The 26,505-nt window shown below is 36.6% G+C and overlaps 1 protein-coding gene and 1 pseudogene across 1 annotated transcript in view; one reads left to right on the top strand and one right to left on the bottom strand.

The window, feature by feature from the left end:
* DOCK3 (dedicator of cytokinesis 3) overlaps positions 1-26,505 on the bottom strand; it is a 569,026-nt gene that overhangs the window by 503,173 nt on the left and 39,348 nt on the right. The gene's annotated exons all lie outside the window — the stretch shown is intronic.
* LOC113256507 (eukaryotic initiation factor 4A-I-like) lies at positions 23,946-25,154 on the top strand (annotated as a pseudogene).

The raw sequence follows: 26,505 nt of genomic DNA, 5'->3' as shown, positions 1-26,505 counted from the left end.
GAGAGTTTGACTTCTTTGCCAATTTGAATGTCCTTTATTTCTTTTTGTTGTCTGATTGCTGAGGCTGAGACTTCTAGTACTATGTTGAACAGTAGTGGTGAGAGTGGGCATCCCTGTCGTATTCCTGACTGTAAGGGAAAAGCTCTCAGTTTTTCCCCATTGAGAATGATATTCACTGTGGGATTTTCATAGATGGCTTTTGTGATATTGAGGTATGTTCCCTCTATCCCTATATTTTGAAGAGTTTTAACCAAGAAAGGATGCTGTGTTTTGTCAAATGCTTTTTCTGCATCAAATGAAAGGATTATATGGTTTCTTTTATTAATCTGCTCTATCACGTTGATTGATTTGCCTATGTTGAACCACCCTTGCATCTCAGGCATAAATCCCACCTGGTGGTGGTGAAGAATCCTTTTAATGTACTGTTGGATCCTATTGGCTAGGATCTTGTTGAGTACTTTGGCATCCAAGTTCATCAGGGATATTGGCCTGTAATTCTCCTTTTTGATGGGATCTTTGTCTAGTTTTGGGATAATGCTGGCCTCATAGAATGAACTTGGAAGTTTTCCTTCCATTTCTATATTGCACTACTAGGTATTTACCCCAAAGATACAGATATAGTGAAAAGAAGGGCCATATGCACAGCAATGTTCATAGCAGCAATGTCCACAATAGCCAAACTATGGAAGAAGCGGAGATGTCCTTCCACAGGTGAATGGATAAAGAAGATGTGGTTCATATGGACTCCGGGAAACAAACTGAGGGTTTTAGAGGGGAAGGTGATGGGGGGATGGGCTAGCTCAGTGATGGGTATTAAGGAGGGCACATATTGCATGGAGCACTGGGTGTTATACACAAACAATGAATCATGGAACACTATATCCAAAACTAATGATGTACCATATGGTGACTAACATATCATAATAAAAAAAAAGATGTGGTTCATATATACAATGGAATATTACTCAACAATCAGAAAGGACGAATATCTACCATTTACATCGACATGGGTGGAACTGGAGGGTAGTATGCTAAGTGAAATAAGTCAGTCAGAGAAACACAATTATCCACTCAGATGTGGAATAAAAAGGAAAGTGCAGAGGACATTAGAGGTAGGGGGGAATACTGAATGAGAAGAAATCAGAGAGGGAGATAAACCATATGAGACTCTTGACTCCAGGAAACAAACAGGGTTGTGGAAAGGGAGGTGACTGGGGGGATGGGGTAACTGGGTGATGGGCATTAAAGAGGGCATGTGATATGATGAGCACTGGGTGTTATACTGAACTAATGAATCATTTAACACTACATCAAAACCCAATGATGTATTGTATGTTGGCTAATTGAACGTAATTTTTAAAAAAAGGATAGCCTATTCAACAAATGGTGCCGAAACAACTGGATATCCATATGGGGGGGGGGGAATGAGCTTGGGTCCTTATCTTGCACCATATTTAAAAAAATAAAACAACAACAACTTGAAATGGATAATAGACCTAAATATAAACCTAACACTATAAAACTTCCAGAAGACAACATCAGAGAGAAGCATTGCGGCCTTGGGTTAGGCAAAGATTTCTTCAATAAGACACTGAAGGCAGAATTCCAAAAAAGCACAAATTGATAAACTGGACATCATCAAAATTTAAAACTTTTGCCCCTTGAAAGACACTTTTAAGAGAATGAAAAGACAGGACTCAGACTGGAAGAAAACCCTTACAAAGCATATATTTGATAAAGGACTTATGTCCCAAATACATTTCATAAAACTCTAAAAATCCAATAAGAGTGATATCACACAATGGCAGAGTAGGAAGTTCTATGAGTTGGTTCCTCCACTGAAAGAACTGTAAACTGGAAAAAATTACTGGAATCAACTATCTTGGAACTCTGGAACCTAAATGGACACTTACAATAATCAGAGGCGTGCTCACTATGAAGGGATAAAGGGAGATGTTGCTGATCCTGGGTAGTAGAAAAACATATGCAAATCAGCTATCACAGTCCATTCCTCAGCCCCTGTCCAGCAATGAGAATAGCAGCCTGCTTTCCTGGAGCAGCTGCCTGGTGCAAAAAGAAGGCAGTGTGGATCTTGTCCTCCAAAAATTCAGTGTTACACATTGTAGATGGTCTGACAGATCCCTGAAGGACCAGTGCAGACACATGCCTTGGTTGTGACCCAATTCCATTTACAACAGCATCAAAAAGAATAAAATATTTAGAAATAAATTTAACCAAAGAGGCATGAGACTTGTATGCTGAAAACTAGAAAACAATGCTGAAAGAAATTAAAAATCTAAATAAGTGGAAACTCCAGTGATGGGTTTTAAGGAAGGCACATATTGCATGGTGCACTGGGTGTTATACGCAAATAATGAATCATGGAACACTACATCAAAAACTAAGGATATACTGTATGGTGACTAACATAACATAATAAAAAAATTATTTTAAATAAATAAATAAATAAATAAATAAGTGGAAACATAGCCTATGTTCATGATTGACAGAATAGTTAAGATGACGATACCACCCAAAGTAATCTACAGATCCAATGCAATCCCTACCAAAATCCCAAGAATATTTTTTGCAGAAATAGTAAAACCCACCCTAAAATTCATATGGAATCTTGAGACCCCGTATAGCCAAAACAATCTTAAAAAAGAACAAAGCTGTGGGGCACCTGGGTGGCTCAGTCAGTAAAGCATCTGACTCCTGATTTCGGCTCAGGTCTTGATCTTGGGGTTGTGAGATCAAGCCCCAAATCAGGCTCTGGGCTCAGTGGGGAGTCTGCTTGAGAGTCTCTTCCCTCTCCCTCCTCCCCTCCCCCTGCTCAACGTTCACATGTGCTCTCGCCCTCTCTCTCTAAAATAAATAAAGTTTAAAAAAAAAAAAGAACAAAGCTGTATGACTCACATGTTCTAGTTTCAAAACTTACTACAAAACTACAGTAATCAAAACAATATGGGAGGTGCCTGGCTGGCTCATTTGGAAGAGCATATGACTCGATCTCAGGTCAAGAGTTTGAGCCCGACATTGGGTGTGGAGATTACTTAAAAATTAAAAAGAAAATCTTTTATTTTTTTATTATAATAATATTTTTTATTATGTTAGTCACCATACAGTATATCCCTGGTTTTTGATGTAAAGTTCCATGATTCATTAGTTGCATATAACACCCAGCGCACCATGCAATACGTGCCCTCCTTACTACCCATCACCAGCCTATCCCATTCCCCCACCCCCTCCCCTCTGAAGCCCTCAGTTTGTTTAAAAAAAAAAAACCAATATAGTACTCGCATTAAAACAGACATATAGATTCAGTGGAATATAATTAAAAGTCAATAGATTTTTTATTTTTTATTATGTTCAATTAGCCAACATACAGTGTGTGTGTGCACGCATGCGTGTAGTTAACAGATTTTTAACAAGAGTGCCAAGATCATCAAACAGGGAAAAACACTCTTCAGGAAATGGTGCCAGGCATAAAACAACATCCACACGCAAAAAAAATGAAGTTGGAGACCAACCTTACACTATATACAAAAATTAACTCAAAATGGACCAAAGACCAAAATACAAGAGCTAAAACTATCAAACTCATAGAAGAAAACATGGGTGCAAATATTTGTGACATTAGATTTGGCAATGATTTCTGAGATATGACACCCAAAGATCCAACAAAAGAAAATAAACTGGACTTCATCAGAATTAAAAGCTTTGTCCATCAAGGGACACTGTTAAGAGAATGAAAAGACAGTCCACCGAATGGTAGAAAATACCTGTAAATCATGTCTTTAACATGCAGAATACATAAGAAGTCCTACGACTCAAAAAAATAAAAATAAAAAATATACCCAACTCAAAAACAGGCAAAGGACTTTAACAGACATTTCACAAATGGCCATAAGCCCATGAAAAGATGTTCAACATCATTAGTCATTAGGAAAATGAAAATGAAACCCTCAAGATACCACTTTACACCTACTAGGGTGGCTACTGTTTTCTTTTAAAAAACAGAAAATAGTAAGTGTTGGCAAGGATGTGGAGAAATTGGAATCCTTGTACATTGCTGGTGAGAACATAAAATGGTGCAGGTGCTATGAGAAACAGTTTGGTGGTTCCTCAAAAAGTTAAACATAAAATTACCATATGATCCAAGAATTTCACTCCTACGTATATACCAAAAAGAACTGAAAACAGGGACTCAGTCGTACATCAATGTTCATACCGGCCTTACTCACAACAGCCAAAAGATGGAAACAATCTTAGAGTCCTTCAAAAGATTAATGAATAAACAAAATGTCACACAGACATAACACACACACACACACACACACACACACACACACCCCACACAGAAATACTGTGGCCATAACAAGTAATTAAGTACTACCACATGATATAAGTGGATGAACCTTGAAAACATTATACTAAGTGAAATAAGCCAAACACAAAAGGAAAAGTGTTACATGATTCTACTTACATAAAATATCTAGACGGGGGGAGAGTAGAATGAGGAGTTACAGTCTAATGAGTTCAAATTTTTGTTTGGGATTATGAAAAGTTCTGGAAACAGATAATGGTAGTGGTTATACAACATTATGTATGTACTCAAAAAATGGAAAACAGTATGGAGGTTCCTCAAGAAGTTAAAAATAGAGCTACCCCATTGGAAACCAGGGATGTACTGTATGGTGACTAACATAATATAATAAAAAAATCATTTAAAAAAATAAATAAATAAAGACAAAGTATTCAATTGGGAAAAAAAAAATAGAGCTACCCTATGACCCAGCAATTGCACTACTAGGTATTTACCCAACAGATACAAATGTAGTGATCCAGAGGGGTACCTGCACCCCAGTGTTTATAGCAGCAATGTCCACAATAGGCAGATAATGGAAACAGCCCACAAGTCCTTCAACAGATGAATGGACAAGGAAGATGTGGTATATATATACAATGGAATATTACTCAGCCAACAACAACAACAAAAAGAAATCTTACTATTTGCAACAACATGGATGGAACTAAAGGGTATTATGCTAAGTGAAATAAGTCAATCAGAGAAAGACAAATACCACATAATTTCACTCATATGTGGAATTTAAGAAACAAAACAGGATCACAGGGGAAGGGAGGGAAAAATAAAATAAGACAAAATCAAAAAGGGAGACATTTCCTATAGTTTCTTAACTATAGGAAACAAACTGAGGGTTGCTGGAGGGAAGGTTGATGGGGGGATGGGGTAACTGGGAATGGGCATTAATGAGAGCAGGTGATGTAATGAGCACTGGGTGTTATATGCAACTGATCAATCACTGAACTCTACCTCTGAAACTAATACACTATATGTTAGTTAACTGAACTTAAATGAAATTTTAAAAAAGAAAAAAGGAAAAAATGGGAGTTAAAATGGTAAATTTTATGTTATATATATTTTACCATAATTTTTTTAAAGATTATTTATTTATTTATTAGACAGAGACATAGACAGCCAGCGAGAGAGGGAACACAAGCATGGGGAGTGGGAGAGGAAGAAGCAGGCTCCTAGCGGAGGAGCCTGACGTGGGGCTCGAACCCAGAACTCCGGGATCACACCCTGAGCCGAAGGCAGACGCTTAACCGCTGTGCCACCCAGGCGCCCCTACCATAATTTTTAAGAGCTATTATGGTAAAAAGAAAAACCCAGATATGGGGCATGAAATGCATGGCTTAAATAATGATTCTAAAACTTCAAAAAAAAACAACTATAAAAGCCCAATAACAAGAAAACAGCCTAATTTTTAAATGCGTAAAAAGATCTGAACATTCACTCTGAAGAAGGGAAACAGAAGGCACATAAAAGGATGCTCAACATCATTGGTCACTAGGTAAATGCAAATTAAAGCCACAATGAGATACTGTTACACAGCTACAGATGGCTAGCGTTAAAAAGACTGACCATACTGGCAAGGATGTGGAAGAACTGGAATTCTCATGCACTGCTGGTAGGATTATAAAATGGTACTATCATTTTGAAAAAAAAAAAGTATAGCAGTCTCTAAAAAAAGTTAAACCACATTTACTACAAAATCCAGCCATTCCACTCCTAGGTATTTCCCCAAAAGGAAAGGAAAAAGAAAACCATTCCAAGACCTATACATGGGTGTTCATTGTAGCTTACAGATAGTAATATCAAAAAACTGGAAACAACCCACATATCCACCAACAGATGAATGGATAAACTGTGGTATGTCCATACAATGGAATACTATTCAGCAAGGAATGAACCACTGATACATGCAACAACATAGATAAATCTCAAAATAATTAGGCTAATTGAAAAGAAGCAGGCAAAAGAAGAGTACATGTACTATGACTGATTTCTATAAAATTTTAGAAAATGTAAACTAAGGTACAGTAACAAAAAGCAGATCAGTGGTTGTTTGAAGATGAGAAAAGGGGCAAGAAGGGAAAGCAGGGATGAAAAGATGATTAAAGAAACTTTTGGGAGTGATTATAATGATGGATTCAAGGGTGAATATATAGGTCAAAATTTACTGAACTGTACATTTTAAATAGGGGCAACTTATTGTATGTCAATTAGAATTTGATTAGGTAGTTTTTTTTACGCAGTCAAGGTGAACAGGGATGGCTCACTTTAAATCCAACAAGTTTTAGTTGCTAAGTCCTATAGAGAAGGAAAAAAGTTACAAATTGTTCAATTAGCAAACCTCAGGTCACAAAACTAGTAAGAAGTCAAACAAGGATTCAAATTCAGGACTGTGTAGTGATTAAGACCATTCTCTTCATACTTCTTTTGAAGAACAGAAGCATATGAATGGACAGAGATCCATTCATCAAGTATTTATTATACGTCAGGCACTATTACAATAGTGGCTCTGGGGATGCAGCAGTCAACAAATGATACAAAAACCCTTGCACCTGGAGCTAAAACATTCTGGGAATAAACAGGTTATAAAAAAAAATCAAAACTACATAGTACATCAGATGGTCAAGTACATGCTAAGATGAAAAATAAAATGAAGTGTTAAGGAATGGGTTGGTTCAATTTTTTAAAAGCAGAATAGAGCTACCCTATGATCCAGCAATTGCACTACTGGGTATTTACCCCAAAGATACAGACGTAGTGAAAAGAAGGGCCATATGCACCCCAATGTTCATAGCAGCATTGTCCACAATAGCTAAATCGTGGAAGGAGCCGAGATGCCCTTCAACAGATGACTGGATTAAGAAGATGTGGTCCATATATGCAATGGAATATTACTCAACCATCAAAAAGAACGATTTCTCAACATTTGCTGCAACACGGACGGCACTTGAGGAGATATTGCTAAGTGAAATAAGTCAAGCAGAGAAAGACAATTATCATATGGTTTCTCTCATCTATGGAACATAAGAACTAGGAAGATCAGTAGGAGAAGAAAAGGATAAAGAAAGGGGGTAATCAGAAGAGGGAATGAAGCATGAGAGACTATGGACTCTGAGAAACAAACTGAGGGCTTCAGAGGGGAGGAGGTGGGGGAATGGGATAGGCTGGTGATGGGTAGTAAGGAGGGCACGTATTGCATGGTGCACTGGGTGTTATACGCAACTAATGAATCATCGAACTGTACATCAAAAACCAGGGATGTACTGTATGGTGACTAACATAATATAATAAAAAAATATTATAAAAAAAAGATAGTCACTAATGTGACAAGGACAGGTGGGAATGGAGGAGCAATGAAATGACAGCTGATCTAAAAATAAAATAAAAACAATTAAGAAGGGAAAGATACATTGGTAAGCTGACTTCACCTAACAAAAAATTTTTAATTTTGTTCAGTTCACTGGTATATATGTGTTCTGTCTAAAGGACAGTTATACCATTCCTTGCTATAGGTCAATGAGGAAACAAGAAAACAAGATACAAAAAACTTCAAGAGATGAATATTAGAGAAAATAACTGAACTAGAGTATTTAAAAATATACTACACCTTAATCTAAATAAAACCCCAAAAACCTCAAGTGGAAGAACATAACTCCAACAGCTAGTATAATAATCATAGCACACAATCTCAACATGCTGTTTATTTAGCTGGAAAACTGTCATTACGCAGTAGTATAATTATAAAGAATTGTTTCTGCCTGGAAGTACAAAAAATATTTTTTTTAAAAACCTTGCAATCACACACCGAGACCTGAAATATGATAGCTTAAGGCTACGGATGCAAAATCACAAAACTAGAAAATTAATACAAACGAGACTCATTAGATACAGCAGATAAACTCAAAACAAGTAATAAAAATAAAGTGATACTTTTTTTAAGGCAGAAAAAAACACCCTACAATTTTCTATTGTGTTTGGAAACAGTCCCTCACTGTAACTGACTGCATAAAAGGCCAACACTGACAAAATGCTGGGGTTCAAAGAATGGATCTAATCCTTACCTCTGATAGAAAACAGGAGAAAACCCCTGAATCACTTCACTTTAAAACCTACCTTCATGCCTCAAGCAGAGAAACTTGCCTGAGAATTTGATGAAAGCTGTGGCCACTCCTTGACAAACATGCACCTAACTCCACTGACATCCATAGAAAACAGTCACTGATTTCTAAAAACCTTACACGAATATAGCACTCAATATTAAATTCCTGGGTCAAGCATTCAAGAAAACAGGACTTCTGGCTCTTTATGGGAAAACTTCTTCAGACCCTATATTCCACTGATACTAGTTTCCCAATACCTAAGAAGTAATACCTTGATGAATTATCAGGTTTGTTAGGATGTGAAAGTTTAAAAATCATCATTTTCTTCTGCTCCAACAAATACTTGGGCCATAAAATTTTTAAATTTAAATTGCAAAGGAAGCTAGCCAAATACAAGCATCCAATTTCACTCCCTCCTAAAATCTAACTAAAATCATAGTTAAGAAAAAAATTATTTTTAGTCCTGTAACCCATAGGATGAAGAAAATGGGAACAGAAACAAAACCTAAATAATTTTAAGAGCTAAAAAACAGATGGGCAAGTCTGAGAAAACCAAACCCATACCAATAGTAAAAAGAACCAACCCAATTTACACCTCAAAATTCTTAACAAGCTCAAGAACTGGCAATAACGGGTAACTCTGGAAATGGCAGGAAGGAGGTAGGAAGGAAGGAGTTCAAGGGAGATGCTAAAATAAGAAAAGATTGATTTAAAATTTCTAGACAGCATTTAGATCATTAGATTCACCTCCTCTAATCTGCATCTCAGCATATCCCCTTTCCTCCACTGGAAAGTTTATTCTCCAAACAGTGAATGGATTTTTACTCGAGATTGGGTGATACCAGGCTCATCTGAGGAATGGGGATGAGTACAAAATATAAGAGGATTATATGAACATATACAAAAACAAAAACAAAAACAAACAAAAAAAAAAACACTCCAGCCCCCTTCCAACCCTGAGCTCTCAGAATCTTGGTATCGTAGGCTTTTTAACCTCTGGGCGTTCTCATGCTATTCATTTACAGTTAATAAAAAGGGCCCCCAAGGACCCAACATGTTGGACAAAAATAAACCCACCCCAAAGAACATACCATGAAATGCGTGAACAGATTGTGAAATCCCAGATCCCTGGGAGCAGAATTATGGTTCTATTAATAAGCTTCCAAATAGGAAAAATAGATCATACACAAAAGATCAGGAGTCATAGACTTAATACTAACAATGCACAGCAGAACGCAATGGACAATGCCTTAAGAATGCTGAAGGAAAAGAATTTCTAACTTAGCATGCTATACGTAGCTAAACTATTAATAAAGAGTTAGGATAAAATGAAGACCTCTTCGGACATGCAAATGGTTTATAGGCTACAGAAGAAAATGTAAACCGAAAGCACTCTGGAAAACAATCTGGCATTATCTTCTCAGAATGGTCTATGCATATGCTATAATTCAGCAATTCCTCTCCTAATCACATGCCCTAAGAAAAATAAACATGTGTGCCAGGAGGCAACACAAAAAGGTTCAAAGCGGCACTGTTCTAAGTAACAAAAAAGAAAGAAAAAAATAAATATGAACTGACAGAAGGATGGATTAGAGCTATGCATGACCCTGGTGAATCTTAGACTTACATTAATTTCTTATTTTTAAAATTATAATTTGAAACTTTTTCTTTCCCAGTATATACTTCTATTAATCTTAGCACATGCATAGATTTGTGTACTATCACCACAAACTATATTCAGAACAGTTCCATCACCCCAAAAAAACTCCCTTATGCTATCTCTTTTAAGTCACTCCTTCCTCCATCTCTACCCATGGCAATTGCTGATCTGTCTTCCATCACCATAGCTTTGTCTTTTAGAGAATCCCATAAAAAATGAGTCATATAGTATGTAATTTTGACTGACTTCTTTTAGTCAGCATAACCCCCCTGAAATTCACTGAAGTTGTTGCATTATCAACAGTTAATTCCTTTTAACCGTTAAGTAGTACTTATTCTATGGATACACCACACTTTATTTATTCACCCAATGCCAAACTGACAACTGGGTGATGCCAACATGGGACACATGTGAGCCAATGGCTCAGTTCATTGACCACTCGCATGTCTTTTTTTTGTGAAAACTATTCAAGTCTTTTCCCCATTCTTTTATTGTGTTGTTACTGAGGTTTTTGTTTTTGTTTTTCCCACTACAGACCCTATTAGTGAGTTTTGAGATTACAAGTCATCTGCCATATAAATGGTTAGCAAATAATTTCTCCAGGACTATGACTGCCTTTTACCTTTCTCCACTGTCTTTTTTTTATAATAATTTTTTATTATGTTATGTTAGTCACCATACAGTACATCCCAAGTCTTTTTTTTTTTAGTCTTTTGCAAAGCAAATTTTTTAAATTTTCATTAAGTGCATTTCATCAAAATTTTTTCCTTTTATACTTTGTGCCTTTTGTGTCCTATTTAGGAAATCTCTGTTTAACCTAAAGCCACAAAGATATTCTTCTTTATTTTCTTCTATAAATTTAATAGTTTTAGCTCTTAAGTCTCTGACACATCTCAAGTTAATTTTGCCTTAAGAAAAAGGCTGAGGATCTTATTTTTCTTACAGATATCCAGCTGTTTCCCACACTCTTTGTTGAAAAGACTGTCCATTTTCCAATGACCTGACTCAGCATATTTGTCAAAATCAGTTGAATATATAAGTATGGGTCTACTTTTCTTTTTCTTTTTAGTTGCAGAGGTAGAATTCAGTGATTCATCAGTTGTCTGGATTCTATCCAATTTCATTGATCTATATGTCGATAGTTATGCCAATACTGCACAGTCTTAATTATAGTAGCTTGATATAAGTCAGTCTTGAAATCCGGTATTGTATTTACCCCAAAGATACAGACGTAGTGAAGAGAAGGGCCATATGCACCCCAATGTTCATAGAAGCATTGTCCACAATAGCTAAATCATGGAAGGAGCCGAGATGCCCTTCAACAGATGACTGGATTAAGAAGATGTGGTCCATATATACAATGGAATATTACTCAGCCATCAAAAAGAATGATTTCTCAACATTTGCTGCAACATGGACGGGACTGGAGGAGATAATGCTAAGCGAAATAAGTCAAGCAGAGGAGGACAATTATCATATGGTTTCACTCATCTATGGAACATAAGAACTAGGAAGATCGGTAGGGGAAGAAAGGGATAAAGAAAGGGGGGTAATCAGAAGGGGGAATGAAGCATGAGAGACTATGGACTCTGAGAAACAAACTGAGGGCTTCAGAGGGGAGAGGGTGGGGGAATGGGATAGGCCGGTGATGGGTAGTAAGGAGGGCATGTATTGCATGGTGCACTGGGTGTTATACACAACTAATGAATCACGGAACTTTACATCAAAAACTAGGGATGTACTGCATGGTGACTAACATAATTAAAAATACTACTAAAAAATGTAAATCCTATAATGTTATTCTTCTTCTTCAGGATTGTTTTTACTATTATATGCTCATTGTCTTTCCATATAAATTTTTGTAGATGCCCCTTAATCGGGTTGTAAAACTATCTTTTATTCTCAGTTTACTGAGAGTTTATATCATGAATGGGTGTTTAATTTTGTCAAATTTTTTTTTGCATTTATAAAAATAATTATATGATTTTGCTTACCTATCTTAGTAAGACAGAAAATTAAATTGAATGATTTTCTCATGTTAATCCGACCTTAACATTGCCAGGATAAACCCTAAATGTTCATAATGTATTATCATTTTCATGTGCCTTTGCGTTCAGTTTGCTAAAACTGTATTAAAGATTTTTGTGTCAATGTTTATGATGAATTTTGGTTGTCTTGTCTTGTAATATGTATCTCTGATTATGGTATCAGGGTAACAGCAGTTCATATAATAAACTGGGAACTGTTCCCTCCTCTATTTTCTGAAACAGTTTGTTTAGGGTTGGTATCATTTCTACCTAAAATGTTTTATATAATTTGTCAGTGAAACCATCCTGGCCTGGAGTTTTCTTTGTGAAACTGTTTTAATTACAAATTCCATTTCTTTAGTGGATACAGAGCTATTATACTTTCCTATTATTCCTCTTTTTTTAATAATAATTTATCATGTTATGTTAGTCACCATACAGTATATCCTTAGTTTTTGATGTAATGTTCCATGATTCATTGTTTGCGCATAACACCCGGTGCACCATGCAATACATGCCCTCCTTAATACCCATTACCGGCCTATCCCAATTGCCCACTCCCCTTCCCTCTGAGCCCTCAGTTTGTTTCCCACAGTCCGCAATCCCTCATGGTTCATTCCCCCTTCTGTTTACCCCCCCCATCATTCTTCCCTTCCTTCTCCTACCGATCTTCATATTTCTTATGTTCCATAAATGAGTGAAACCATATGATAATTGTCTTTCTCTGCTTGACTTACTTCATATAGCATTATCTCCTCCAGTCCCATCCATGTTGCTGCAAATGTTGTGAAATCGTCCCTTCTGATGGCTGAGTTATATTCCATTGTATATATGGACCACATCTTTTCTTTTTTATAATAATTTTTATTATGTTATGTTAATCACCATACAGTACATCCCAAGTTCTTGATATAATGTTCCATGATTCATTACTTGCGTATAACACCCAGTGCACCATGCAATACATGTCCTCCTTAATATCCATCACCAGCCTATCCCAATCCCCCACCCCCTACCCTCTGAGGCCCTCAGTTTGTTTCCCAGAGTCCACAGTCTGTCATGGTTCATTCCCCCTTCTGTTTATCCCGCCTTTCTTCTTCCCTTTCTCCTCCTACCGATCTTCCTATTTCTTATGTTCTATAAATGAGTGAAACCATATGATAATTGCCTTTCTCTGCTTGACTTATTTCGCTTAGCATTATCTCCTCCAGTGCCGTCCATGTTGCAGCAAATGTTGAGAAACTGTTCTTTTCGATAGCTGAGTATTATTCCATTGTATATATGGACCACATCTTCTTAATCCAGTCATCTGTTGAAGGGCATCTCGGCTCCTTCCACAATTTAGCTATTGTGGACAATGCTGCTATGAACATTCGGGTGCATATGGCCCTTTTCTTCACTATGTCTGTATCTTTGGGGTAAATACCCAGTAGTGCAATTTCTGGATCATACGGTAGCTCAATTTTTAACTTTTTAAGGGACCTCCACACTGTCTTCCAAAGTGGCTATGCCAACTTGCATTCCTACCAACAGTGTAAGAGGGATCCCCTTTCTCCACATCCTCTCCAACATTTGTTGTTTCCTGCCTTGTCAATTTTTGCCATTCTAACTGGCGTAAGGTGGTATCGCAAGGTGGTTTTGATTTGAATTTCCCTGATGGCTAATGATGTTGAACATTTTTCATCTGTCTGTTAGCCAACTATGTCTTCATTGGAAAAGTGTCTGTTCATATCTTCTGCCCATTTTTTGATTTGATTATTTGTTTCTTGGGTATTGAGTTTCAGTTCTTTATGGATCTTCGATACCAGCCTTTTATCTGTAGTGTCATTTGCAAATATCTTCTCCCATTCCGTGGTTTGCCTCTTAGTTTTTTTGACTGTTTCCTTGGCTGTGCAGAAGCTTTTTATCTTGATGAAGTCCCACAACTTTATTTTTTCTTTTGTTTCTCTTGCCTTTGAAGATGTGTCATGAAAAAAGTTGCTGTGGCCGATATCAAAGAGATTGCAGCCTATTTTCTCCTCTAGGATTTTGATGGTTTCCTGTCTCACATCAAGGTCTTTCATCCATTTGGAGTTTATCTTTGTGTATGGTGTGAGAGAGTGGTCAGGTTTCATTCTTTTACATATAGCTGTCCAATTTTCCCAGCACCATCTATTGAAGTGACGGTCTTTTTTCCACTGGATGTTTTTTCCTGCTTTGTCAACAGCGAATATCATTCTCAATGGGGAAAAGCGGAAAGCCTTTCCTTTAATCAGGAACACGACAAGGATGCCACTCTCGCCATTATTACTCAACATAGTACTGGAAGTCCTTGCAACAGCAATCAGACAACAAAAAGGGATAAAATTGGGATAGCCGGTGATGGGTATTAAGGAGGGCACGTATCGCATGGTGCACTGGGTGTTATATGCAAATAATGAATCATGGAATGTTGCATCAAAAACTGGGGATGTACTGTATGGTAACTAATATAACAAAATTAAAATAAAAAAAAGAAATGTAAAAAAAAAAAAAAAGGTATCCAAATTGGCAAAGAAGTCTATCTGTCTCTCTTCGCAGATGACACCATACTCTATATGGAAAACCCAAAAGACTCCACCCCCAAACTACTAGAACTTATAGAGCAATTCAGTAATGTGGTGGGATACAAAATCAATGCTCGGAAATCAGTTGCATTTCTATACACGAACAATGAGACTGAAGAAAGGGAAATTAGGGAATCCATTCCATTTACAATAGCACCAAAAATCATACGTTATCTCGGAATTAACTTAACCAGAGACGTAAAGGATCTATATTCTAGAAACTACAAATCACTCTTGAAAGACATTGAAGAAGACACAAAAAGATGGAAAAATATTCCATGATTCATGGATCGGAAGAATTAACATAGTTAAAATGTCTATGCTACCCAGAGCAATCTACACTTTCAATGCCATCCCGATCAAAATACCAATGACATTTTTCAAAGAACTGGAACAAACAGCCCTTAAATTTGTGTGGAACCAGAAAAGGCCCCAAATCGCCAAGGAATTGTTGAAAAGGAAAAACAAAGCTAGGGGCATCACATTGCCAGATTTCAAGCTATACTACAAAGCTGTGATCACAATGACAGCATGGTACTGGCACAAACACAGACACATAGACCAATGGAACAGAACAGAGAACCCAGAAATGGACCCTATTATTCCTTGAATAACTTTTGTTAATTTGTATAGTTCCAAGAATCTTCCATTTCACCTAGGTTGCAAAGTTCACAGGAATAAAATGTATAGTATTCCCTTATTATCCTTTTAATGTCTGTGGTATCTGTAGCATAGTCTCTTTTGTTCTTCATATTGGTAATCGGTATCTCCACCCTTTTTTCTAAATCAGTCTGTCAGCGTAGTGTCCTCTTCTCAATATATAAGCTTGCAATTCCATTGATTTCCTGTATTATTTTTCTGTTTTCATTTTACTGATTTATGCTCCTATCTTTATTCTTTACTTTTACTTACATTGGACTTAATATACTTTTCCTTTTTCTAATTACCTAAGATGGGAACTCAGATCATTGATTTTTTTTTAGTACATCACTGATTTTAGATCTCTCATTTGCTAATATAGGCATTTTTTTAATAATAATTTTTATTATGTTATGTTAGTCACTATACAGTACATCCTTAGTTTTTGATGTAGTGTTCCATGATTCATTATTTGCGTATAACACCCAGTGCTCCATGCAATACAGGCATTTAAAACTATACGTTACCTGCTAAGTATGGCTTTGGCTACAACCCACAAATTTTTATATGTTGTACTTCATTATCATTCAGTTCCAAATATTTCCTAATTTCACTTGTGATTTCTTCTTAGATCATGGATTATTGAGAAGAGTTTTAATTTCCAAATGTTTGAGATTTTCCCAGTTGTTACTGATACCTAACTTCATTCTGTTGTCAGAGAACAACAGATTTCAGTCTTTCTCAATTTATTATATATTGTTTTAAATCCTACCATAGGATATGTCCTGGTAAACACACTATGTGCATTTGAATCTGCATTCTGTTGTTGAGTGTAGTGTCCTATAAATATCAATGTCAAGGTAAATTGATAATATTCAGAATTATGTTTTTATTGATTTCTTTTTTAGTTACGTCAATTGCAACTGAAAGGAGAAACTGATGGATTGGCCCTTAAATATTACAAAATGTTCCTCATTATCTCTGTTAATACTTTCTATCCTGAAATCACTTCTATGATATTAACACAGTCACTCCATACTCCTTATACTTCCTGCTATCATGGTATATCTTTTTCCATTCATTTGCTTTCACCACTTGTATATTTATATTTAAAGTGAATTTCACTTATAGACCGTTTCATACATAGATGGGTGGATCTTGTTTTTAAAATTCATTCCTACTTTTAACTGGAATATTTAGTGCACTAACATTTAATACAATTTTTAATATAACTGAGTTTGGGGTTGTTCTTTTGTTATTTTTCTATTTATCTCCCTTGTCTTTTGTTCTTCTGTTTTTCCTTTTCTGCCTTGTTTATGTCAATATTTCACAGAATTGTATTTTAGTTTTTCTAATCTTTTTTCCAGTGTTATGGAGATATAACTGACTATAAATTTGTACTAATTTAAGGTAAACAACTTAATAATTGTATATATCTATTTATATTTGATACATATATATCTCAAAATGACTACCACAGTAAATTCAGTTACTCCATCATCTCACACAGTTACAATTTTTTTCTTATGGTAAGAACTTTTAAGATTTATTCTCTTAGCAACTTTCAAATATACAACACAGTACTGTTAACTACACACAACATGCTGCCCATTATATCCCCAAAACTTATTTTTCTTATAACACGAAGTTTGAACCTTTTGACCATCTTCACCCATTTTCCTCATTCCCCATCCCCTGTCTCTAGCAACCTCCAATCTGTTCTGTTTCTATGAACTTAGGGTTTTTTTAGAGATCATACAGTATTCTTTTTTATCTGACTTATTCCACTTAGCATAATGCCCTCAAGGTCTACCCATGTTGCAAATGGCAAGATTTCCTTCTTTTTTGTAGCTGAATATTCCATTGTACATATAACACCACATTTTTTATCCATTCATTTGTTGATGGAAACTTAGGTTGTTTCCATGTCTTGGCTATTATAAATAATGCTGTAAAGAACTTGAGGATGAAGATGTCTCTTTGTGATACTGATTTCATTTCCTCCACATATATACCCATAAGTAGAATTGCTGGATCATATGGTAGTTCTATTTTCAATTTTTTAAAGAACCTCCATACTATTTTCCATAGTTCTTGCACCAATTTTTTACATTCCCACTAACAGTGTACCAGAGGAGTTCCCTTTTCTCCACATCCTCATCAACACTTATCTTTTGCCTTTTTAATGATGGCCATTTTTTTTTTTTTGAGATTTTAAGTAATCTCTACACCTAACATGGGACTTGAACTCACAACCCTGAGATCAAGAGACATGCTCCACTGACTGAGCCAACCAGGCACCCCTATTGATGACCATTCTAACAGGTGTGAGGTGATATTTCATTGTACTTTTGATTTGCATTTCTCTGATAATTAGTGATGTTGAGTATCTTTTTCACATACCTCTTGGTCATTTGTAGAACTTCTTTGGAAAATGTCTATTCAGTTCCTCTGGCCATTTTTAAATCAGATTTTTTTTATTGAGTTGTATGAGTTCTCTACATATTTTAGATATTAACCTCTTATCAGATATATAACTTAATAATATTTTATGATATTATTTGGGAAAGATAAGAACAGGATCCCATTACATAGAAGAGTTATATGGCATACTGTGAAATCAAGGGTGTATGTTCATGGCACTAAGCAGTTTTCAAATGACAACAATGCAGAAGGATAACCAACTGAATACCATGGCAATCTGAATGCTTTTATAACTATAAAAATTTGGTACACAGTAGTAGCAACTGTAATAATAATAATTACTGCTGCTTATACTGTTTTGATATTTATAAAACCTTCAAGACTATCAGTTAGCTTTTATTTTTGAGTTCTGGGGTAGCCAAGGTAATGGCAGTTACATAAATCCAAATCACAACACATCCACCCAAACTCTATAAACTGAAAAGGAAAAGAAGTAAAATCACAAAAATTCCACATTGTCAACACAACTAGAAGACACAGAATACTACAAACTTCAAATTACCTATAAGTAGAACAAATAAATACTAATTCCCAGCAGAGATGTTTTTAGAATTCCCACTCCAACCCTTTGTATAGATCAAACAGGTGGTGGGGGTGAGCCACAGGGAAAAAAAATAGATGAAAACAGATGAACTAAGGCTGACCAAAAATTAGCTACAGAAAGAGAAAGTCCATCCCAAGAGGGAAAATACTGAAAAAGAGCTGTGGTAGATCAGTGCAAACTTAGAGAAAGTTCTTAAATGTGGACATGGAACTCAAAAGAGCAGTCTTAGGAAGAGATTTATTCAGGGGATAATGGAGAGGCGATCTTTTTAAATGGTACAATGAAGGGACAAGAAAGAGGGGGAAATGTAGGGTCCTGAAAAAAGAAACTTAAAAAAAAGGAAGAAAGAAAAGTCAAAAGACATACAATCTTCACCACCAACACCCATTCAAAAGACAACCAGTAATGAGATCATACTTTGCTACAATATAAGACATTACTTCTGAACCAAGAATCTTATAAACTATGCCCAAAAGCAACCATGCTCATGAAATGCAAAAGTAGAATCATTCTTCATCTACATGAAATTACTATAAGGAAAAAGAAAAGGCTCAAACACTTCAACTAATAAAGTCCCAACTCCCATTCCCCCCGCCCCAAGAAACCAGCTAAGGAGCAGAAGAAACCCGTGACTCACTACTACACAATTGTAGCATCTAAGTATATGGGGATACCGGAAAAAAAAAACTTAAATTATAAATTTGAAAAATAAAACAAAAATGGACCAGAAGACAAGAAGGAAAGAAATAAGAGTTGATAAAAATCCAAGAAAAATAAAAGAAAAAGCCAAAATCGTATCAGAAATGAAGACCAGATCTGAATGAAAACTTCCTAAGTTACACTGAAGAAAAACAAGGGAACAAGAGAATATGAATGAGATAAAGAAGTAAAAGAGAAAGTACTTGAAATGGAAAACAGGGGGTGCCTGGGTGGCTCAATCATTAAGCATCTGCCTTCGGCTCAGGTCAAGATCCTGGGGTCCTGCGATCGAGCCCCACACTGCGGGGCAGGGAGTCTGCTTCTCCCTCTCACTCTCCCTCTGTGCCCTCTCTCTCTCTCAAGTAAATAAATAAAATCTTTAAAAAAAAGAAATGGAAAAGAAGTGAAGATTTTAAACTTGAAGTTTAAATGGAATTCCTAAAAACTAAAAGCAAAACACTAGAATAAGTCTAATAATTAAAACTATAACTTGAAAAAGATTTCTCAAAATAAAATAAAAACTGAATCTACATATTGGCATTGTTCATAAGGCACCTGTGAAATTAACCCACAATGAAAAACTCTGAAACATGACCTAAAAAAGCTACTAGACTTTAAAGATAAAGAAAAAATCCTCAAGGCATCAAAAACAAACAAATCAGTTAGGAAGACAAGAAAACTACACTGACGTCAGAATTCTCAAAAACAAGGTAATGATAAAGCAGCATTTTCAAGAAACCATAGGAAATAAAGTATGAATCAAGCTGTCCTTCAAGTACCAAGACATTTTCTTTACATTCTGAGCATTCAAGAATTCAGGGAATTTTATACCCATGTCCCCTTCTTCAGCTGACTACTAATGAATAAGACTCATCCAACCAAAAGATGACTGGAGAGAGAACTACAAAGGAAATGACTGTAAATTTGATATATTTAATTATAGGTCTAATAATAAAAAGTACAGGTGAGGGTAAATATATAAATGTTATATGTTTTGACAACAAATAACGCAACTAAATATTAAAGAAAGGAAGAAAAGGAAGAAAAGTGAAGTTAGCTTATTGTTCATTGTATAATAGGTGAGAGACAAACGATAACACTGGAAAATGGCAAACCATATAGTAACACAGGACATTAAGGGCATGTGAAAAAAAGTATTACTTGGATAAAAACATAAGTGTTGCTAAATATCTACAAGATTGAAAAAAAGGCACAAAAAGATGTAGAGAACATCACACTATAACAAAGATAACAAATATAATTCACACAGCAATTATTTTTTTTAAGGTATGGCAGGGTCGAGACCAAAATTAAGTCATATCTATAAATGTGAATGGGCTTTATTCATCCATTAAAAGACAAACATTGTCAGTGAAAAATGAAGCAAGACCCAACTACATGCTTTATATAAAAAGAAAACACACCTAAAATAAAGTGACTCAGAAATGCAAAAAAAGGGGATTTTTCAGTCTATGAATCATTTCAAATTAGTTTTTGTGTAAGGTGTGGAGGAAAAGTCAAGACTAATTTTTCCATGAGTATCAAGTTCTCCTAGCCTCATTTGATTAAAAGATTGTTCATTATTCACTGAATTACATGGTCTCTTTGTCAAAAATCCCCATTACATAAATCCATGTATACATAAATAAATCCATATATACATAAGTTATGTATATGTAGACTCTGTTTTGTTCCACTGATCTAAATATCTATCTTTGCACCAATACCATAATGCCTTGCTTACTGTAGCTTCAAAAGAAGTCGTGGAATCAGACTGCATACACTCTCCAACACCATTCTTTTTAAAAACTGTCATGAGAGACTATGGACTCTGAGAAACAAACTAAGGGCTTTGGAGGGGAGGAGGGTGGGGGAATGGGATAGACTGGTGATGGGTAGTAAGGAGGGCCGTATTGCGTGGTGCACTGGGTGTTATACGCAACTAATGAATCATAGAACTTTACATCAAAAACCAGGGATGTACTGTATGGTGACTAACAATATAATAAAAAAATATTATTATAAAAAAACTGTTTTGACTACTCTAGATCTATATAAATTTTAGCTTACCAAATTCTACCCAAAAAAATCTGCTAGACATTGATTGGGATAATATTAATTCTTCCAACCCATGAACATATTATCTCTCAATTTATTTAGATCTTTAATTTCTCAGCAATGTTTTCTTATTTTCAAAACAGAGATTCTACATATCCTACAAATTTTGTTGTATTTATCCCTAGGTAGTCCATGTTTTTGATGTTATTGTAAAGCATATTCTTTAATTTCACAAACTGTTCATTATAAAAACAAAAATACACAACTCATTTTACATATATTGGCCTTGTTCTAAGACCTTGCCAAACTCCGTAATTAATTCCAGTTATCTCTTTTTAGATTCTTTACAATTTTCTATGTACATAGTCATGGTCATCTATAAGTTAGAGGGTTTTACTTCTTTATTTCCAATATTCACGTTTGCTATAGGCATACCTCATTTTATTGCTTTGCTTTATTGTGCTTCACAGATTTTTCATTTTTTACAAATTGAAGCTTTGTGACAACCCTGCCTCAAGCAAGTCTGTCAGTGCCATTTTTTCAATAGCATTACCTTAATTCAAGTCTCTACATCACATCTTGGTAATTCTCACAATATTTTAAACTTTTTCATCATTATTACTGTGATCAGTGACCTCTGATTTTACTATTGTAACTGTTTTGGGTGCCATGAATTGTGCCCATATAAGACAGGTAAACTTCATCAATAAATTGTGTGTGTGTGTGTGTGTGTGTGTGTGTGTGTGTGTGTCTTCTGACTGCTCTACCAACCAGCCATTCCCCTGTCTCTTTCCCTCTCCTCAGGCCTCCTTATTCCCCAAGACACAAAAATAGTGAAATGAGGACAATTACTAGCCCTACATGGCTTTTAAGTATTCAACTGAAAGGAAAACTCCTGTCTCTCACTTTAAGTCAAAAGCTACAAATGGGGGCACCCGGGTGGCTCAGTCAGTTAAGCATCTGCTTTTGACTCAGGTCATGATCCCAGGGTCCTGGGATCAAGCCCCGCACTGGGCTCCCTGCTCAGAGAGGAGCCTGCTTCTCCCTGCCCCTCTGCTGCTCTCTCTGCTTTTACTCTTTGTCTGTCTCTCTGTCAAATATATAAAATCTTTTTAAAAACAAAAGCAAAAGCTAGAACTGATTAAGCTTAGTGAAGAAAGCATGTCAAAAGCCAGTAGGCCAAAAGCTAGGCTTCTTGCACCAAACACTTAGCCAAGTTGTGAATGCAAGGGAAATGTTCTTGAAGGAAATTAGAAGTACCACTCCAGTGAATGCACAAATTATAAGAAAGCAAAATAGTCACCACCTTATGCCAGTTAGAATGGCAAAAATTGACAGGACAAGAAACAACAAATGTTGGAGAGGATGTGGAGAAAGGGGATCTCTCTTACGCTGTTAGTGGGAATGCAAGTTGGTACACCCATTTTGGAAAACAGTGTGGAGGTCCCTCAAAAAGTTAAAAATAGAGCTACCCTATGACGCAGCAATTGCACTACTGGGTATTTACCCCAAAGATACAGACGTAGTGAAGAGAAGGCCATATGCGCCCCAATGTTCATAGCAGCATTGTCCACAATAGCTGAATTGTGGAAGGAGCCAAGATGCCCCTCAACAGACAAATGGATAAAGAAGATGTGGTCCATATATACAATGGAATATTACTCAGCCATCAGAAAAAAATGATTTCTCAACATTTGCAGCAACATGGACAGGACTGGAGGAGATTATGCTAAGTGAAATAAGTCAAGCAGAGAAAGACAATTATCATATGGTTTCACTCATTTATGGAACATAAGAAATAGCAGGAAGATCAGTAGAAGTAAGGGAAGAATGAAGGGGGGGTAAAAAGAAGGGGGAATGAACCATGAGAGACTATGGACTCTGGGAAACAAACTGAGGGCTTCAGAGGGGAGCGTGGTGGGGGACTGGGATAGGCCGGTGATGGGTATTAAGGAGGGCACGTATTGTATTGCATGGTGCACTGGGTGTTATATGCAAATAATGAATCATGGAACACTACATCAAAAACTAAGATATACTGTATGGTGACTAACATAACATAATAAAAAATTATTATTAAAAAAACAGTCTTATTGCTGATATGGATGATATATGCTGGATAAAAGATCAAACCAATCACAACATTCCTTTTAGCCAAAACCTAACCCAGAGCAAGGCCCTTACTCTCTTCAATTCTACAAAGACAGGAAGGATGAAGAAGCTATGGAAGAAAAGTTTGAAGCTAGCAGAGGTTAGTTCATGAGGTTTAAGGAAAGAAGCCATCTCCCTAACACAGAAGTACAAAAAGAAGCAGCAAGTACTGATGTAGAAACTGCAGCAAGTTATCCAGAAGATCTAGCTAAGATAATTAATGAAGCTAGCTACACTAAACAACAGACTTTCTATGTAAACAAAACAGCCTTATATACTGGAAGACACATCTAAAACTTCCATAGGTAGAGAGAAATCAATGCCTGGCTTCAAAACTTCAAAGGACAGGCTAACTCTCTTGTTAAGGGCTAATGCAGCTGGTGACTTTAAGGGGAAGCCAATGCTTACCATTACAAAAATTCTAGGGCCCTTAAAAATTATGCTAACTCTACTCTGCCTGTGTCTGTAAATGGAATAGCAAAGCCAAAATGACAGCATATCAGTTTACAACATGGTTTACTGAATATTTTAAGGTCACTGTTAAGACCTACCATTCAGATAAAGTTTCTTTCAAAATATGACTCCTCATTGACAATACACCTGGTCACCCAAGAGCACTGATGGGGATATACAACGAGATTAGTGTTGTTGTCGTGCCTGCTAACACAACATCCATTTCAGCCCATGGTTTGTGGAGTAATTTCAACTGTCAAGTCTTATTATTTAAGAAATACATTTTGTCTAGTTTCTAAGGATCATATCTGCCAGATCAAGATTCCCAATCCAGACACATTGGCCCCAGTGAGATGGAGCCCAAAAGTGTCATTGAGAATAACTGGAATGAAACTGTTGACAGCTTTGATGATGTGAACCTCTCTGAGTCCCTTTTCCACGGCCTCTATGCCCATGGTTTTGAGAAGAACTTCCGCCATCCAGCAGCAAGCCATTCCTCCTTATATCAGGGTTTTGATGTGATTGCTCAAGCCCAATCTGGGACTGGAAAAACAGCCATTTTTGCCATATAGATCCTGCAAGAGATTGAGTTGGATCTAAAGGCTACATTGGCTTTGGTCCTGGCACTAACTAGAGAGTTGGCTCAGCAGATACAGAAAATAGTCACGGCATTAGGAGATTACATAGGTGCCTTCTGCCATGCCTGCATTCAGGGGACCAGTGTACATGTTAAGGTGCAGAAGCTGCAGACAGAAGCTCCCCTTATCATCATGGGTACCCCAGGTCATGTATCTGACATACTTAACCAGAGATACCTATCTCCCAAAGACATCAAGATGTTTGTACTAGACAAATTGACGAAATGTTAAGCCACAGATTCAAGGACCAAATCTATGACATATTCCAAAAGCTCAGTAGCAACACCCAGGTGGTTTTGCTGTGAGCTACAATGCCTTCCAACATGCTTGAGGTGACCAAGAAGTTCATGAGTGGTATCATTTGGATTCTGGACCCTGGAGGGTATCCACCAGTCCTATATGAATATGGAACAAGAGGAGTGGAAGATGGACATACTGTGTGACTTGTATGAAACTCTGACCATCACGAAGGTAGTCATATTCATCAACACCCAAAGGAAGGTTGATTGGGTCACTGAAAAGATGCAGCCCCAAGACTTCACCACATCCACCATGCATGGAGATATGGACAAAGGAACAAGATGTTATCACGAAGGAGTCACTCTGGCTGATTACCACTGACTTGCTGGCCAGAGGCATTGATGTGCAGCAGGTTTCTTTCGTCATCAATTATGACCTTCCCACCAACAGGGAAAACTAAATCCACAGAATCAGTCATGGTGGACAATTTTGCCATAAGAGTGTGGCTATTAACGTAGTGACAGAAGAAGACAAGTGGCCTCTTTGAAACATCAAGACCATCTACAACACCTCCAACTGAGGAGATGCCCCTCAATGTTGTTGACCTCATCAGAGGAGCTAACCTGCTACCTCGTCCTACCCAGGGCTGAAGAGGACAAGGAACGGGGAGGGAAGCAAGCCAAGGGATGGACATGTCATTTTTTTTCTTTGAATAAATGTCACTTTTTGAGGCAAAAAAAAAAATACATTTTATAAGCTCATAGCTGCCATAGATAGTGACTTCTTTATCTGGACACAGTAAATTGAAAACTTTCTGGAAAGGATTCACAATAGAAGAGGTCAAAATATCAATATGAACAGGAGTTTGGAAGCAGCTGATTTCAACCCTCATGGATGACTTTCAAGGATTCATTACTTTCATGGAGAAAGTAACAACAGAGGTGGTATAAAAAGCAAGAGAACCAGAATTAGTAGTTAAAGCCTGAAAATGTGATTGAATTGCTGCAATTTCATGATAAAACTTGGAACAGATAAGGAGCTGCTTCTTATGGATGAACAAAGAAACTGGTTTCTTGAAATGGAATCTACTCCTGGTGACAATGCTGTGAAGACTGTTGAAACGACAATGAAGGATTTAGAATATTACATCAACTTAATTGATAAAGCAGCAGTAGGATTTAAGAGGACTGACTCCAATTTTGGAAGAAGTTCTACTGCGGTTAAAATGCTGTCAAACAGCATCGCATGCTACAGAGAAAATCATTGTAAAAGGAAGAGTCAATCGATGTGGCAAACTTCAATGCTGTGTTATTTGTTTTTTTAAAATTTTTTTTTTATTTTAATGTTTTTTATTATATTATGTTAGTCACCATACAGTACATCTCTAGTTTTTGATGTAAAGTTCCATGATTCATTACTTGCATATGACACCCAGTGCACCATGCAATACGTGCCCTCCTTACTACCCATCACCAGCCTATCCCATTCCCCCACCCCTCTCCCCTCTGAAGCCCTCAGTTTGTTTCCCAGAGTCCATAGTCTCTCGTGTTATTTAAAGAAATTGCTACGGCCACCCCAACCTTCAGCAACCACCACCCTACTCAGCCAGAAGCTGTTAACAAGACAAAACCCTCCACCACCAAAAATATTGTAACTTGATGAAATCTCAGATTATAGCATTTTTAAAGATTTATTTGAGAGAGAGAGAATGAGCAGGGGGCAGGGGGAAGGGGGAGAGGGAGAGAGAGCACGAGAATCTCAAGCAGACTCCCCGCTGAGTACAGAGCCCAACACAGGGCTAAATCTTATGACCCTGAGATCATGATCTGAGCCAAAATGAAGAGTTGGA

The sequence above is a fragment of the Ursus arctos genome, unplaced genomic scaffold (genome assembly GCF_023065955.2).
Source record: "Ursus arctos isolate Adak ecotype North America unplaced genomic scaffold, UrsArc2.0 scaffold_14, whole genome shotgun sequence".
NCBI lineage: Eukaryota > Metazoa > Chordata > Mammalia > Carnivora > Ursidae > Ursus > Ursus arctos.
This window is presented reverse-complemented; position numbering and strand designations above follow the sequence as displayed.